Consider the following 12337-nt stretch of genomic DNA (forward strand, 5'->3'; position numbering starts at 1 on the left):
TGTTCACTACCCAAAGACTAATTACTGTCCATCACCACACACAGGTACCCTGTCACCCCTTCTGCCCTCCTCCCTCCCCCTTTCCACTCTGGTAACCACTAGTCTAATCTCTGTATCTATGTGTTTGTTTATTGTTGTTGTTGTTGTCTTTATCTTCTATTTATGAGGGAGATCATACGGTATTTGACTTTCTCTCTCTGACATTTCTTTTAGCATAATACCCTCAAGGACCATCCATGTTGTTGCAAATGGAAAGATTTCATCTTTTTTATGGCTGAGTAGTATTCCATTGTGTATATATACCACATCTCCTTTATCCATTTGTCCATTGATGGGCACTTAGGTTGTTTCCAAGTCTTGGCTATTGTTAATAATGCTGCAATGAACATAGGGGTGCAAGTATCTTTACACATTCATGTTTTCACGTACTTTGGATAAATACCTGGCAGTGGAATAGCTTAACTCTCATTTTTAATGGGGACCCATTAAGGTGGCAAGCTTCCACAATTTCTAGCAACTTAAGCCAATCCTCAAAACCCACCTCTAGAGGAGTAAACTTTCCTATTTCTATGTGGCGTTCTTCCATTCATCAGCAGGCAAGATTTAGGTTAGGTTAAGTAACACTGATGCAGGAATATTTACAGAGACTTTAGTTACATTAGCTATGACCAAGTCAGTGGGAGAGACAGATCTGACATCCAAGACATTTCTTCTCATGACTGCACAATGAAATGGCAGCGTTTTCCTCCATCCCCTATAGAGCATACCTGCATCTTCTTGCCCCAGATGACTTCAGGTTGGCCACACTGCATCCATTCAAGAAGGATTCTCAGGTGACCAGGGACTTTGATTTTTTCAGCCAAAGCAGAAGTCTGAGAGCCCCAACTGCGTTTCCTGGAGAATGGATGCAAAGGGTGGCAGGTGGACGCCATCTGGCTGCGTGATCCTTGAAGCTTCCGAGACGCATACTGTCTGCAGCTGTAATCGAATGGCGAACCTGGCCATCATCATGGCTTCTGGGGAGCTCACGGTCAGTACTGATGCTCTGTTTCTTGCTCCCCAAATCCAATGGGAAAATATTGACTAAACATGCATGGTGTGCCTCTCATGGCCTTGTGTGTTGTGGGAGGAGTCATGGGGGCACAGAAGGGGTGTGTGCCATACCTCTGCCCTTGGAGAATTCATGGTCTTGTTGGGAAGCCATGACCCTCATATGTCAGATGAGGAATGACCCTAAACAGGTGCAGGCACAGTAAAAATCACAGATCCCATTTACTGAGCACTTATCTTGTTCTGGACCCTTTATTTTAAGTGTTTTTAGACCCATTGCACAGGATAAGAGACTGAGGCTCAGTAGCCTTCTAGTAATTGGAAGGTGGGATTCTATTCCAGGACAGTCTGGCTCCAGAAGTCTCTTTCCACTGAACCATACAAATGGTGCAAGAGGTTGCGCTGTAGGAATTCAGAGGTGTTTCAGTGAGATCTGGTGACAGATCAGGGAAGAAATGAAGAACAAAGTAAGCCTTGGTGAGCAGGCAGATTTGGGAGAGAGGAAAGACATCCTCATTAGTGCTGTGGTGAGTTTCCTTACCTCTCATGCAAGATCTGAGGTGAATTCTCTGCCAGGGAGGCCCTAACTGCTAGTTAGAGGAATATGGGGCTTAGGACTTGAGAGACCTGGATCCAGAGCAAGACCAGCCGAGTTTCAAGTCCATCTCTGTCACTTCCTAGCTGTGTTAACCCAAGGTATATATAATATAATGTTTATATATTGTATAATTATACATATAATTATTAATATTATAAAATACATATAAAATTTCATATACCTATATGTTATAGATGTATTACATATATATGCATTATAATACCTATGAATTATAATACATATATATAATTTCAGGAATATTGAAATGAACGTGCAAATGGACACAAAACTGTTTTTTCCATGGAATTATTCTGCATCTCTGTCATTTATTTAAAATTTACTGAATTGTAAAATATCTCCCACATAGATCAGAACTGGGTAACCTGGAGATGTGTGCTCTGACAATACATCGTTTTCCATGGAAGTACTCATTTTTCTCTACACCATAGATCTCATCCAGTCTCACAGCCATAAACACCATTTATTAGCAATGACCCCAAAATACTAAACAATGTGCAGTCCAGCCCCCTTCCTGAATTCTAGACTCATATAACCAACCACCTACCTAGTGCCCCCACTGAGATGTCTAATAGATGTCACAAATGTAATGTGTTCCAAACTGAGCTTCTGATCCCCCCGCCTCTCATTTCCATGGAGGGTCCCCTATCCTTCTATTGCTCAGCACAAGGCCGTGGAGTTATCCTTGACTCTGCCTTTCTTCTTACCCTTCATCTCCGATCTGTCAGCAAATCCTGTTGACCCTTCCTCAGAATGTATCCAGAATCTGATCGCCTGTCTGTTCCTTTGTTGCTTCTATTCTGTTCCAAGTCCTATTGTCTGTAGCCAGGATTATGGAAATAGCCTCATAAAGGGTCTTTCTGCTTCCCCTCTTGCCTTTTCCCTGCCCCACCTTTGGTCTGTTCTCCTTGCAGCAGCCAGAGGGCGCCTGTGAACTCCTGAGTCGGGTCACATGCCTTCTCTGCCTACAAACCTCTATGGCTCCCACCTTACTCAGTAAAAGCCAAAGTCACCTGATGGCCCACAAGGCCCTGTACGATCTGACCCTCTTTTCCTCCTTGACCTCATCTTCTGTTAATCTCACTTCCCTCTGCTCCACCCATGCTGGCCTGCTCAGGATTCTTCAGACACGCCAAGCTCACTTCCTCTTTAGGAATCTTGACCTGGATGCTCACTCTGCCTTGAATGTTCTTGTCCTGATACCCACATGGCCAACTCCCTCACCTCCTTCAAATCTTTGTTCCAATCATTTGTTATCAATAGTATTTCCTCTGGCAACTCGATTTCGTACTGCTTCCTTTTCTCCTACCCTGACATTCATGCTTCTCCTGCCCCTAATCCTGATTTTCTTTTCATAGCGCTTACCACTTCCTAACATGCTATAACTTCCTTATTTATTTATGGTCTTCCATCTCACACTAGAATGTCTTATTTTTTCACTGACATATTCCAAACTCAATTAACTAAGATCCAGTGGCTTAATTAAATAGGGAATTATTTTTTTTGCAAGAATAGAAGCCCAGAGTTAGGTGTTGCTGGTATTGGTTCTATTGCTCAGTGGTATTGTAAAGGATTTAGGCTCTTCCCGGTTTTCCAATCTGCTAGCAGCATGTTGGCTTTTCATCAAAATGTTTTTTATGGTTGCAAGGTGGGTGCCATAGCTTCAGACATCACGACCATGTTCAAGGCAGAAAGAAGAGGGATGGGGCAGAAACAGCAGCCTCTCCTTTCATGCCTCTCCCTTTAACAGGAAACAGAAGCTTTTCCCAGAAACCCCTCAGCAGATTTCCCTCTCACCTATTTGGTCAGAACTGTGTCACATGACCACTCCTAGTTACAAAAGAATTTGACAAAACAAGTATTTGGCTTTCTAGCTTCTAGAGCGAGAGCTATCAGTGGTGAAGAGGTTAAGAATGGCTTTGGAGTTTGCCTGCAGTGCCTGCCATGCTAGAGATAATCACTGTTAACATTTTAAGGTTTATCCTTCTAGTCTGTGTTGCCATATTTCTCTCTCTCTGTATTTATAAGACCCATGCCCATATAGATATGACCCCTGGGATCATGTTTGTACTAATCTTGGTACTGATTCCAGTTCTGATTTCTCTCTCACAGGGTTAAAGCTCTTTCTTGCTTTCAAATACGCTATGAAGCAACATTTGAGGACAGCAGGTGCCGGCAGGAGCTGACGCTGAAATCTTCTCTTCATGGCTTAATGTGGAATTGCAGATCTCACCAGCCCCAGGACTCTCTGGGTGATTCAGAGCACTGATGGGTGGGGCGCTCTTCCCACGTTCCATGCGCTGGTGAGAAACAAGACTTTCTGTTCCAGATTACCATTTTATCTTCTATGTTCTGCAGCCCTTTGAATTTCCAGAGTTTTGAGGAAATAATAGATCCTAGTGCAATGGCATGACCAAGAACATCTGGCTACCATTTTCTTTTCTCCTAAGTTCTTTGGCGTGTGGCTCCAAGCCTGCCTCTCCAGCACCTGTCACAGAGTATGGAAACGGCTTCAGGAAATGGCTTGTCTTCTGACCGACTGGCTTACCCTTTAACAAAGACTCCCCCTGCCTTTAAAGAAATGGCCAGTAAAACTGTAACAAGAGCCCCAGGGGATAAATAAAGCTCACTGACATGTACGCTACTTTGGCACAAACACTTAAAAGAGTTATGTTGGTAAGCAGGAGTGTCAATGGAGCAGAATTCCAGCGTTTCACAGAGAGTTGAAGGACTTGATGACAAAGCCTTGGGAAATATTTTGGTTTCCTGCAACCTTTCAGGGAACCAACATCTCCCTTCCTTCCTGGAACTGTTTTGTGACTTGGCTAGGATTCGCACTGCTCGCAAAGTTATCACCATCCTGCCTTGCTCTTCGTCCCCCATAAAGTCTTGAGTGCCAAGGAGAGAAGAAGGAAAATTTAAAATGTACATATCCTCCCTTCCATGGCCACTCTCCAGCCTGCCTCCTCAAAGTGTGGTCCGTGGACCAGAAGCATCAGCATCCCTTTGTTGGATAAACAGGATCTCAGGCCCCAGCCCAGATCTGCTGAACCAGAACCTGTGGTTTAATGAGATCCCCGGGGGGTTTTTGTTGTGCATGAGTGAATGCTCTAGAATATTCTTCTGTTTTCCATGCTGATAGCAGAGCTTGTTTTTAAAACTAGAAAGGAAAACATATTCTTGGCTTTAGGACTTTGCATCTGCCATTCTCTCTTCCTAGAACACCTTTCCTCAAGATTGGACTAATTTCTACCCTCTCTTTGAGTCTCAGCTTAGTCGTCACTTCCACCAGGAAGCACTCTTTAGATCTCTTCAAGTAGGATTAGATGTCACCTCTGCGTGTCCTCTAAGGCTTCATGCTTTCTAGCTCTGTATTATAATTTCTTTTCTTCTTGAGTGTCTCCAATTAGATTCTGAGCTCCATAAGTGCAGGGAAGTATAGTCAGTGGATTCTTCATAAATGTTTTGAATGAAAGCATGAATGAATGGTTACTCTCCATTTTGAAGATGAGGAAACTGAGGCTCAGAGAGGTTAAGTAACTTTCCCATCATTACACAGCTGTAGCGGGCTGAGCTGGGCTTTGAACTCTTGACCAGAGAGCTCCTCTTCCAGGCCACTAGTCCTTCTCCTTCTCTTTCTTTGACCCTAGGAATTCTTAGTTTGGGGATACAGAGAAAAGACTATTTACTTTGAGTCAACTTATCATTTAGGATTCAGTTCGCTCGGTAATGATCCTGTGTTGAACAATTTGATCACAACATTAAACTTGATTGATGGAGGCTCAGTCTTTGTTATTTGTGGCAGCCACAATTTGGGAGGGGGGCTGACACCTGTTTACAAACAAGAGTTCACTTATGATAGGTTGGTCTTCAATGCCTGGCTTGTCCAGAGGGTTCAATATAGAGGTGACAATTCTAAGGGATATTGAAGCAAGAGAAGGCATGATTTTTACTCATTGCCAATTGTGGCAGGTTAATTGCATCAATGCCTTCAAGAATGGTTTCCATGCCTCCACACCCCTTCCCTGTAACTTTGTAACCCTTCCTTCTCTGACTCTGGCTTGGCCTTGAGAGTTTATTTGGCCAACGGAATGTTAGCAAGCATGACTCAGAGGTTTCAAAATTGGGTGTGCATCCCTTCTTGCCCTTTGCATGATTTGTCTTGCTCGCTCTTGCACCCCTGCCTCCGCCATAAGAACGTGCCCAGTCTAACCTGCTGGAGGGATGTGAGAAACATATGGAGGAGAGTTAAGTCATCCCGTTACACCAGCTGAGGCTGTCCTTAATCAGCCACCTAACCAACTTGTAGCTGACTGCAGTCGCATCAGTGAGCCAAGTCAAGATCAGCAGACCTGCCCACCCAACCCATCAACTCAGGAGCAACAATCAGGTATCATTATTTTAGGGCACTGAGTTTCAGGAGTGGTTTGTTATGAAGTGTTATTTGTGGCAATTGCTAACTGATACAGCAGCCAATGGATTGTCAACATTTTGCATTTGATTGCAACAATTTGGAATATACAAAGAGGAGGATTTGCATCTATATTTCCTCTTAGCTATCAAGGTCTATAAATCTATAATGCTTGAATAAAGTTCTTTCTGACAGAAGACTTGCACAAGGCATTGTCTATCTCTATTACAGTGTTACATGGTGGTTTAAAATGCAATCGTGTTAAGGAACTCTATGTTTCTAAGGTAAGTGAAAGCTGTAACCTCCACAATAAGGATCTTTCTTACTATAAACATCAAGCTATGCTTGGTACGTTCCTTTACCCCCATGGCCTCATATGCCTCCCCTAGAGACAGAAAAGACACTTAGAATAAAAACTGCATGGTTCTCAAATCCCATAAATATAAAGTGAAATAACTCTGTCCTCTTATAATCCAAATAATTTATGGTGTCCAAAAAAAGACAGAATCCATTCATTCAAGAAATATTTATTGACCACCTAAAATGTACTTTTCCTTCCTAAACCATTAAACATCATTGAAAAAAATTAAAAAATTGAAAAGCAAGGATATTAGAACATAAAATATTATTTTAAATTTAAATATTTTATTTTCCCCAAACCAGAATTTATTAAAATTTGACTTTCTTGATTTTAATGGAAGAAAATTCATCAATAATTTTTCAAAATCAATTTCTAGAAAAAAATTAACCATTAAAAGTACATTGAAAAAGTATATGTAGGGGCTCACATTTTTCCTTTTGTATCAGGTTCCATTATGACCCCAGCATAGCACTGTCAGATCTTGGATTTGGATATTTTGCTTATCATGGATTTTTCTTGCATTGATTTTGATATTTTTAAAAATTGCATTTACATGGTATTTATCTTGATTACTTAGTTTTTTTGATGCAAACTTAAATTTTGTGCCTGAGACGAGTGCTTCCCTCCCCTCACCCCAGTGCTGGCCCTGATCGTGATCTTTTGTTTTACTGAGGAAGATTCTCCCTGAGCTAGCAACTGCTGCCAATCTTCCTTGTTTAGTATGTGAGCTGCCACCACAGCATGACCACTGACAGACGAGTGGTGTAGGTCTGTACCCAGGAACCGAACCAAGGCCACCGAAACAGAGCATGCGGAACTTAACCACTAGGCCACTGGGGCGGGCCCTGGTCATGATTTTTGGGGGGCAGATTCATACTGGTTTTTCAGGAAGTGGGACAACATCCTTGGCACCCCTTGCTTAAAAACACTTGAGTATTAATAATGCTGTATTAGTCACACCTGTCTACATGGAAAGAGAAAACCATAACATAGTGCCAGATGTCTCATGGCTACACAGAAAGTTATCCTCAGGGTGACATAGAACAAGTATGCCCATGTTATTTTAAAACCTTTATTTTTCCCACTTGTCGTATTGTGAACATCTTTTCAACTCATTGAACCTCTTAGAACTTCATTTTTTTTCTCGAGAGCTGCACGGTATACATGCGTCATAATGTATTTAGCCTGTGTTTGCATCATTTCCAACTTTTTAGTACTATAAACTATACTGTAATAAACATCTTTGAGCTAAATTTTGAGCACTCTTCTAGTTAAATGCTTTTAAAATTAGTGGTAGGTTATCAGTGAGAGGAAGCGTATATGTCTTCCTTAATGTCTGGTTGAAGAAAAACATTAGTAACTGCACAAATCTATCAAACTTTCACAAACTGTCCAAAAGTAAATCATTAGAAATATAGTAATTTGAAGTTTACTTAAGCTCTACTCATAGAAAATCTTTCCATCCTCAGTTCTAAGTCATCTGGTTGCCTCCCTGCCTTAACATTTCTGTTCTGTTGTGCCTAAAGTTATCAATCTTTTATTTGTGATACTCAGCATGTTGGATTATAATCAGATGCTCATGTGTTTTTGTGCCCCTCTATCCTATGAGTTCCTTGTCATTTATCTCTGCACGCTTATGACCCAACAGAAGATTAGGTTCACGGATTGGATCAATAATGTTTGTTTAATGAATGCATCAAGGAAAGAGTGTGTCAATCTACCACACAGCAACAGGACACTGTTCTCTATTCTGCCTCCTGAAGGACACCCGATTTTACAGATAATGTCATGCTCTTGCAGAGTCACCCAAAGACCCTTTTTTTAATATGCCTTAATTTTATCTATTTATTTATTTTTCCCCCACAGCCCCAGTAGATAGTTGTATGTCATAGCTGCACATCCTTCTAGTTGCTGTATGTGGGGCGTGGCCTCAGCATGGCCGGAGAAGCGGTGCACGCCCGGGGTCCGAACCCGGGCCGCCAGCAGCGGAGCACGAGCACTTAGCCACTAAGCCACAGGGCCGGCCCAAGACCCTTTTGTTTAAGTTTACAATAACAATATGTCTGTGCTAATTCCATTATGAACACTGCTATTTCTAAAACGACAATAAGCAACTTAGGTCAGCTTCCCTAAAAGCAGAGCCTGAGACAGGGATTTTGGTGCCCATGATCTTTGAGGGAGTGCTCTGAGAAGAGAGAAAGTATGGGAAGAAGAAGGAGCGGAGCAAGGCTGTGGTCTCAGCTGGAACCTACTTGCAGCCTGACCTCACTGTGAGCTCTGGAGCATGAATTGTACCTCAGCGTTGGTCCCATTTTGAGGCACAGGGACCAGCCTGTTTTGTCCCTGTGTCAGTTAATTATTGGCTGCATGCTGCCCCCATGGTGGTGGGAAGATGTATAACAGCTTCCCTTTGGCTGAGGCCAATTTTCTGGAGAAGGGGACAGCTGGCCCAAAAAGGGGACTAGGGAGAGCCACCAACAATATTGACTATTTCGCCCCATCCTCGTGACCACCAAATATGAAAAAGTCAGTTGTATCAATAATTCAGATACTTGCTTGAAGCTCATTGTAATGAGATTTCGAACTGCATTAAAACAACTTGTTTCAAGTGATGCTGCAAACTTCTTAGGCCTTCCAGTAAAACCTTCCTCTTACTAAAGATCTTAAAGATTATTTACTGTTACCATTTGGCTTTATTGAGTCTAGAATGCAATGGTTTTTATATTTCCAAATATACCTCTAATAAAGTACTTCCATCTTTAAAAAATATGAAAAGTGTCAGAAAGAGACATTTCTAATTCTTATCTTGGGAGGGGGCATACTTTCTATTTGAAATCCTATAATGTACAACACCCAATAGTACTTGCCATTACTCCCTGAACATTATATCGCTTTATTATCGATATTTAATCTTTGTCATGTCCCACTTCTGTGACCCTACTTCATGGGTAATTCCCAGCTTTAATAAAAGTATCCACTGTATGTGCAATTTGAAACTCTCAAGCTGCGTCTGCCAGTGCTACAGATATCGGCTGGCTCAATTTGCCTGGCTAGCTTTTGACCATGGGATCTCAGACTGTCTTCCTTCCTCTTCCCTATTTCTCATAAAATTCCCTCTTTGGGAGTTTGTGGGTTTTGCTGAAGTAGCATCTGGTCTCTGCTCCCCATCTTCCTCTATTCTGACCTCCTTGTCAAAGTCCCTCATATGCCTTCCCCAAGTTTCTGCTCAGCTCAGCACAGTGATATTTGCTTGTGGCCAGGTCAAGCCCACAGAGTGCCGAGAGTCATCCTGACCTGTGCCGGAAGAAGCAGGTTCTCTCCCCAGCTTGGGGCTGCCATTGTCTCCCGAGCTTGAAAGCAGCTGCCCTTGGGCATGGAATCACTTTTGACTCATAAACACCATGGCACCATCTCTCATTCTATCCCTTCACTTGAGGGGCCACCAAATAACCACTTAGGTCTGCTGGACACATGGACATTCTCCACCCTTCTGTCTTCTCTCTCTTTTCCTTCCAGTGGAATCTTCTCAAAACCTCCATGCATATCGACTCATGCAGGTAGGTGTTTTGGAGGCGTTATAAGGGTGTATCTCAATCACTTCCAGAAGCATCTAAATTCTACCTCTGGTCCAGCCCAAACACCCTGTGACAGACAGCTGAGAAAACCCAGGAGGCTTGGAGATGTTAAGGAATTGTCACGATGTCATTTATTCATCCTCTGAATATTTATGAAGTATCTATTGTCTAGAAACTGGGGCTATGATACTAAACAAGACATACATTGTCTTTCCTTTCATGGAACTTACATTCTAATGGTGGGGGGAGACCCAATAAACAAGTAAATAGATATTAAAGTGAGCTGGATGTCTTCCATTGACCCCTCCAAATCCATCCAGTTGTCTGCCTGGAATGCTAACATCTTTGGAGTATGACAATGGACTTTCTTGACCTCTGCCTTTCAGTTGGTTTTGGCCAGTGGGAAACACCAATAGGATATCAGAAAAATGGAGGAGAGAGAGGTCAGAGTATTTATTCTCTTAGCTCCTTCCCTGTGAGTCACCATGAGCTGTCTGTCCCTTGAATGAAGACCACAGCTCCAAGATGTGGTGCACCAAATCTTATCAATTACAATTTCTTATCCTTGTCCATTCTGATACTGTCTTAATAGCATTACATGCAGTTCCTAAACATCTTCAGCCTATCCTGTGATTTTATTTCCACATAGAATAAAAAGAAAACTTAGAAAGCTTCAGTTAGGACATTTGCAGAATTAACATCCATACTTTTTGTATGAATTACATCATGTTGTGCCCTCCCCACCAGCATTTTGCATGATCGCCACAGAGATAAAAAAAAAAAAAAAGCCAATGTTGTCTGGATTTTATGAAAAATAATGTTCATCAAAATCCCTGGGTAACGGATATGATTTTGCCAAAACCCAAACTGATCAACTAGGTTCCCTGTTTAAACCCGTATGGGACCAGTAATTTATTTGTTATTTTTTAATAAAAGTCACATAACATAAAATTCACCATTTTAGCCATTTTAAATTAATATCCAGTGGCTTTTAGAACACACAAAATGTTGTGCAACCATCACCCTGTGGGGCCATGTTTTAAAGCATCTCAGGTACCAAGCACACTTGGCATGAGAGGTTTCTTTGAAACAAAAGTGACAGTATATTCTAAGGGCAAGATTCAGTTGATTTCCAGTGAGCCGGGTGAGAAAGAACGTTTGTATGAGCCACTAACCAGGACCACGTTGGCATCAAGTCTAGGCTGCCGTTCTGATGGGGCAGAAATACTGGGCTCTACTTGATACTTGTGTCCTGTTCTTTGCAGGGCAGAACACCTTCACCTTATTTCCAGCCAATCCTCCTAACCAAATATCACTGCTTCAAGGCGTGGGAAGTTTGCTGAGAAACAATTGTGTTCAAACGATAGGCAAAGGAGGAAGTGGCTTTTGTGTTTTGTGCTTCAAACTCATATATTGGCAAAGGGTGACGTTTCCTTCTTTTCTTGAAATGTGGCTTCCTCTTCTGTGACAGTGAATAAGAAAGATTTGGCTTCTGGTTAGAATGAGTAGAGCCCCTATAGTGCCAGGGTGTACGTTAGCTGGCAACTTGTCGAGAAGCGCCTGCCCAGCCAAACGGATTAAATGAAGAGGGTTTAAAGAAGATACAATTTATATAAGTGTGCGCAGGTAGAATAGGTTCTGAATCCAATGCCACAGCATGAGGTGGGGGGGTTTCCCCACACATTCAAGCAATTCTCTGACACCATCTGTGTGTTCTACAATGCATCTCAATTGTGACACTATCTACCCAGAGATAGCGTCAGATCCCATAGGTTAATGGCTCAGTCCCACAAGACTGCCTCCCCTCCTACTTCAGAAGCCAGTCGAAAGCCTAGATTGTCACTTGTGCTTCTGACTGACCGGCTATAGATTGGAGGTTCCCATGACCCCCTCCTCAAGTCCCATTAATTTGCTAGGGTGGCTCATGGAACTCAGAGAAACATTTTACTTACTAGATTACTGGTTTGTTATGAAAGGATGTAACTCAGGAACAGCCAGATGGAAGAGATGCATAGGGCAAGGTACGGAGACGGGGCTTGGAGCTTCCATGCCCTCTCCAGGTGTGCCACTTCCCAAATTTCCAGGTCTTCACCAACCTGGAAGCTCTCCGAACCCACCTTTTTGTATTTTTCTAGAGGCTTCATTGCATAAGCATTGATTGATTGGATTGATTAAATTATTTGCCATTGGTGATTGAACTCAATCTCCATCCCCTCTCCCCTCCCTGGATATCAGGGGGTGGGACTGAAAATTCCAAATCTCTAATCTCTTGGCTGGCTCCACTGGCAACCAGCCCCCCTTAGGTGCTCTCCAAAAGTCACCTC

The 12337-nt window shown here is 42.4% G+C and overlaps 1 pseudogene; it reads left to right on the forward strand.

The window, feature by feature from the left end:
- Positions 1-12337, forward strand: part of LOC131401856 (adhesion G protein-coupled receptor E1-like) — a 431573-nt pseudogene that overhangs the window by 25444 nt on the left and 393792 nt on the right.

The sequence above is a fragment of the Diceros bicornis genome, assembly GCF_020826845.1.
Source record: "Diceros bicornis minor isolate mBicDic1 chromosome 21 unlocalized genomic scaffold, mDicBic1.mat.cur SUPER_21_unloc_1, whole genome shotgun sequence".
Taxonomy (NCBI): Eukaryota; Metazoa; Chordata; class Mammalia; order Perissodactyla; family Rhinocerotidae; genus Diceros; species Diceros bicornis.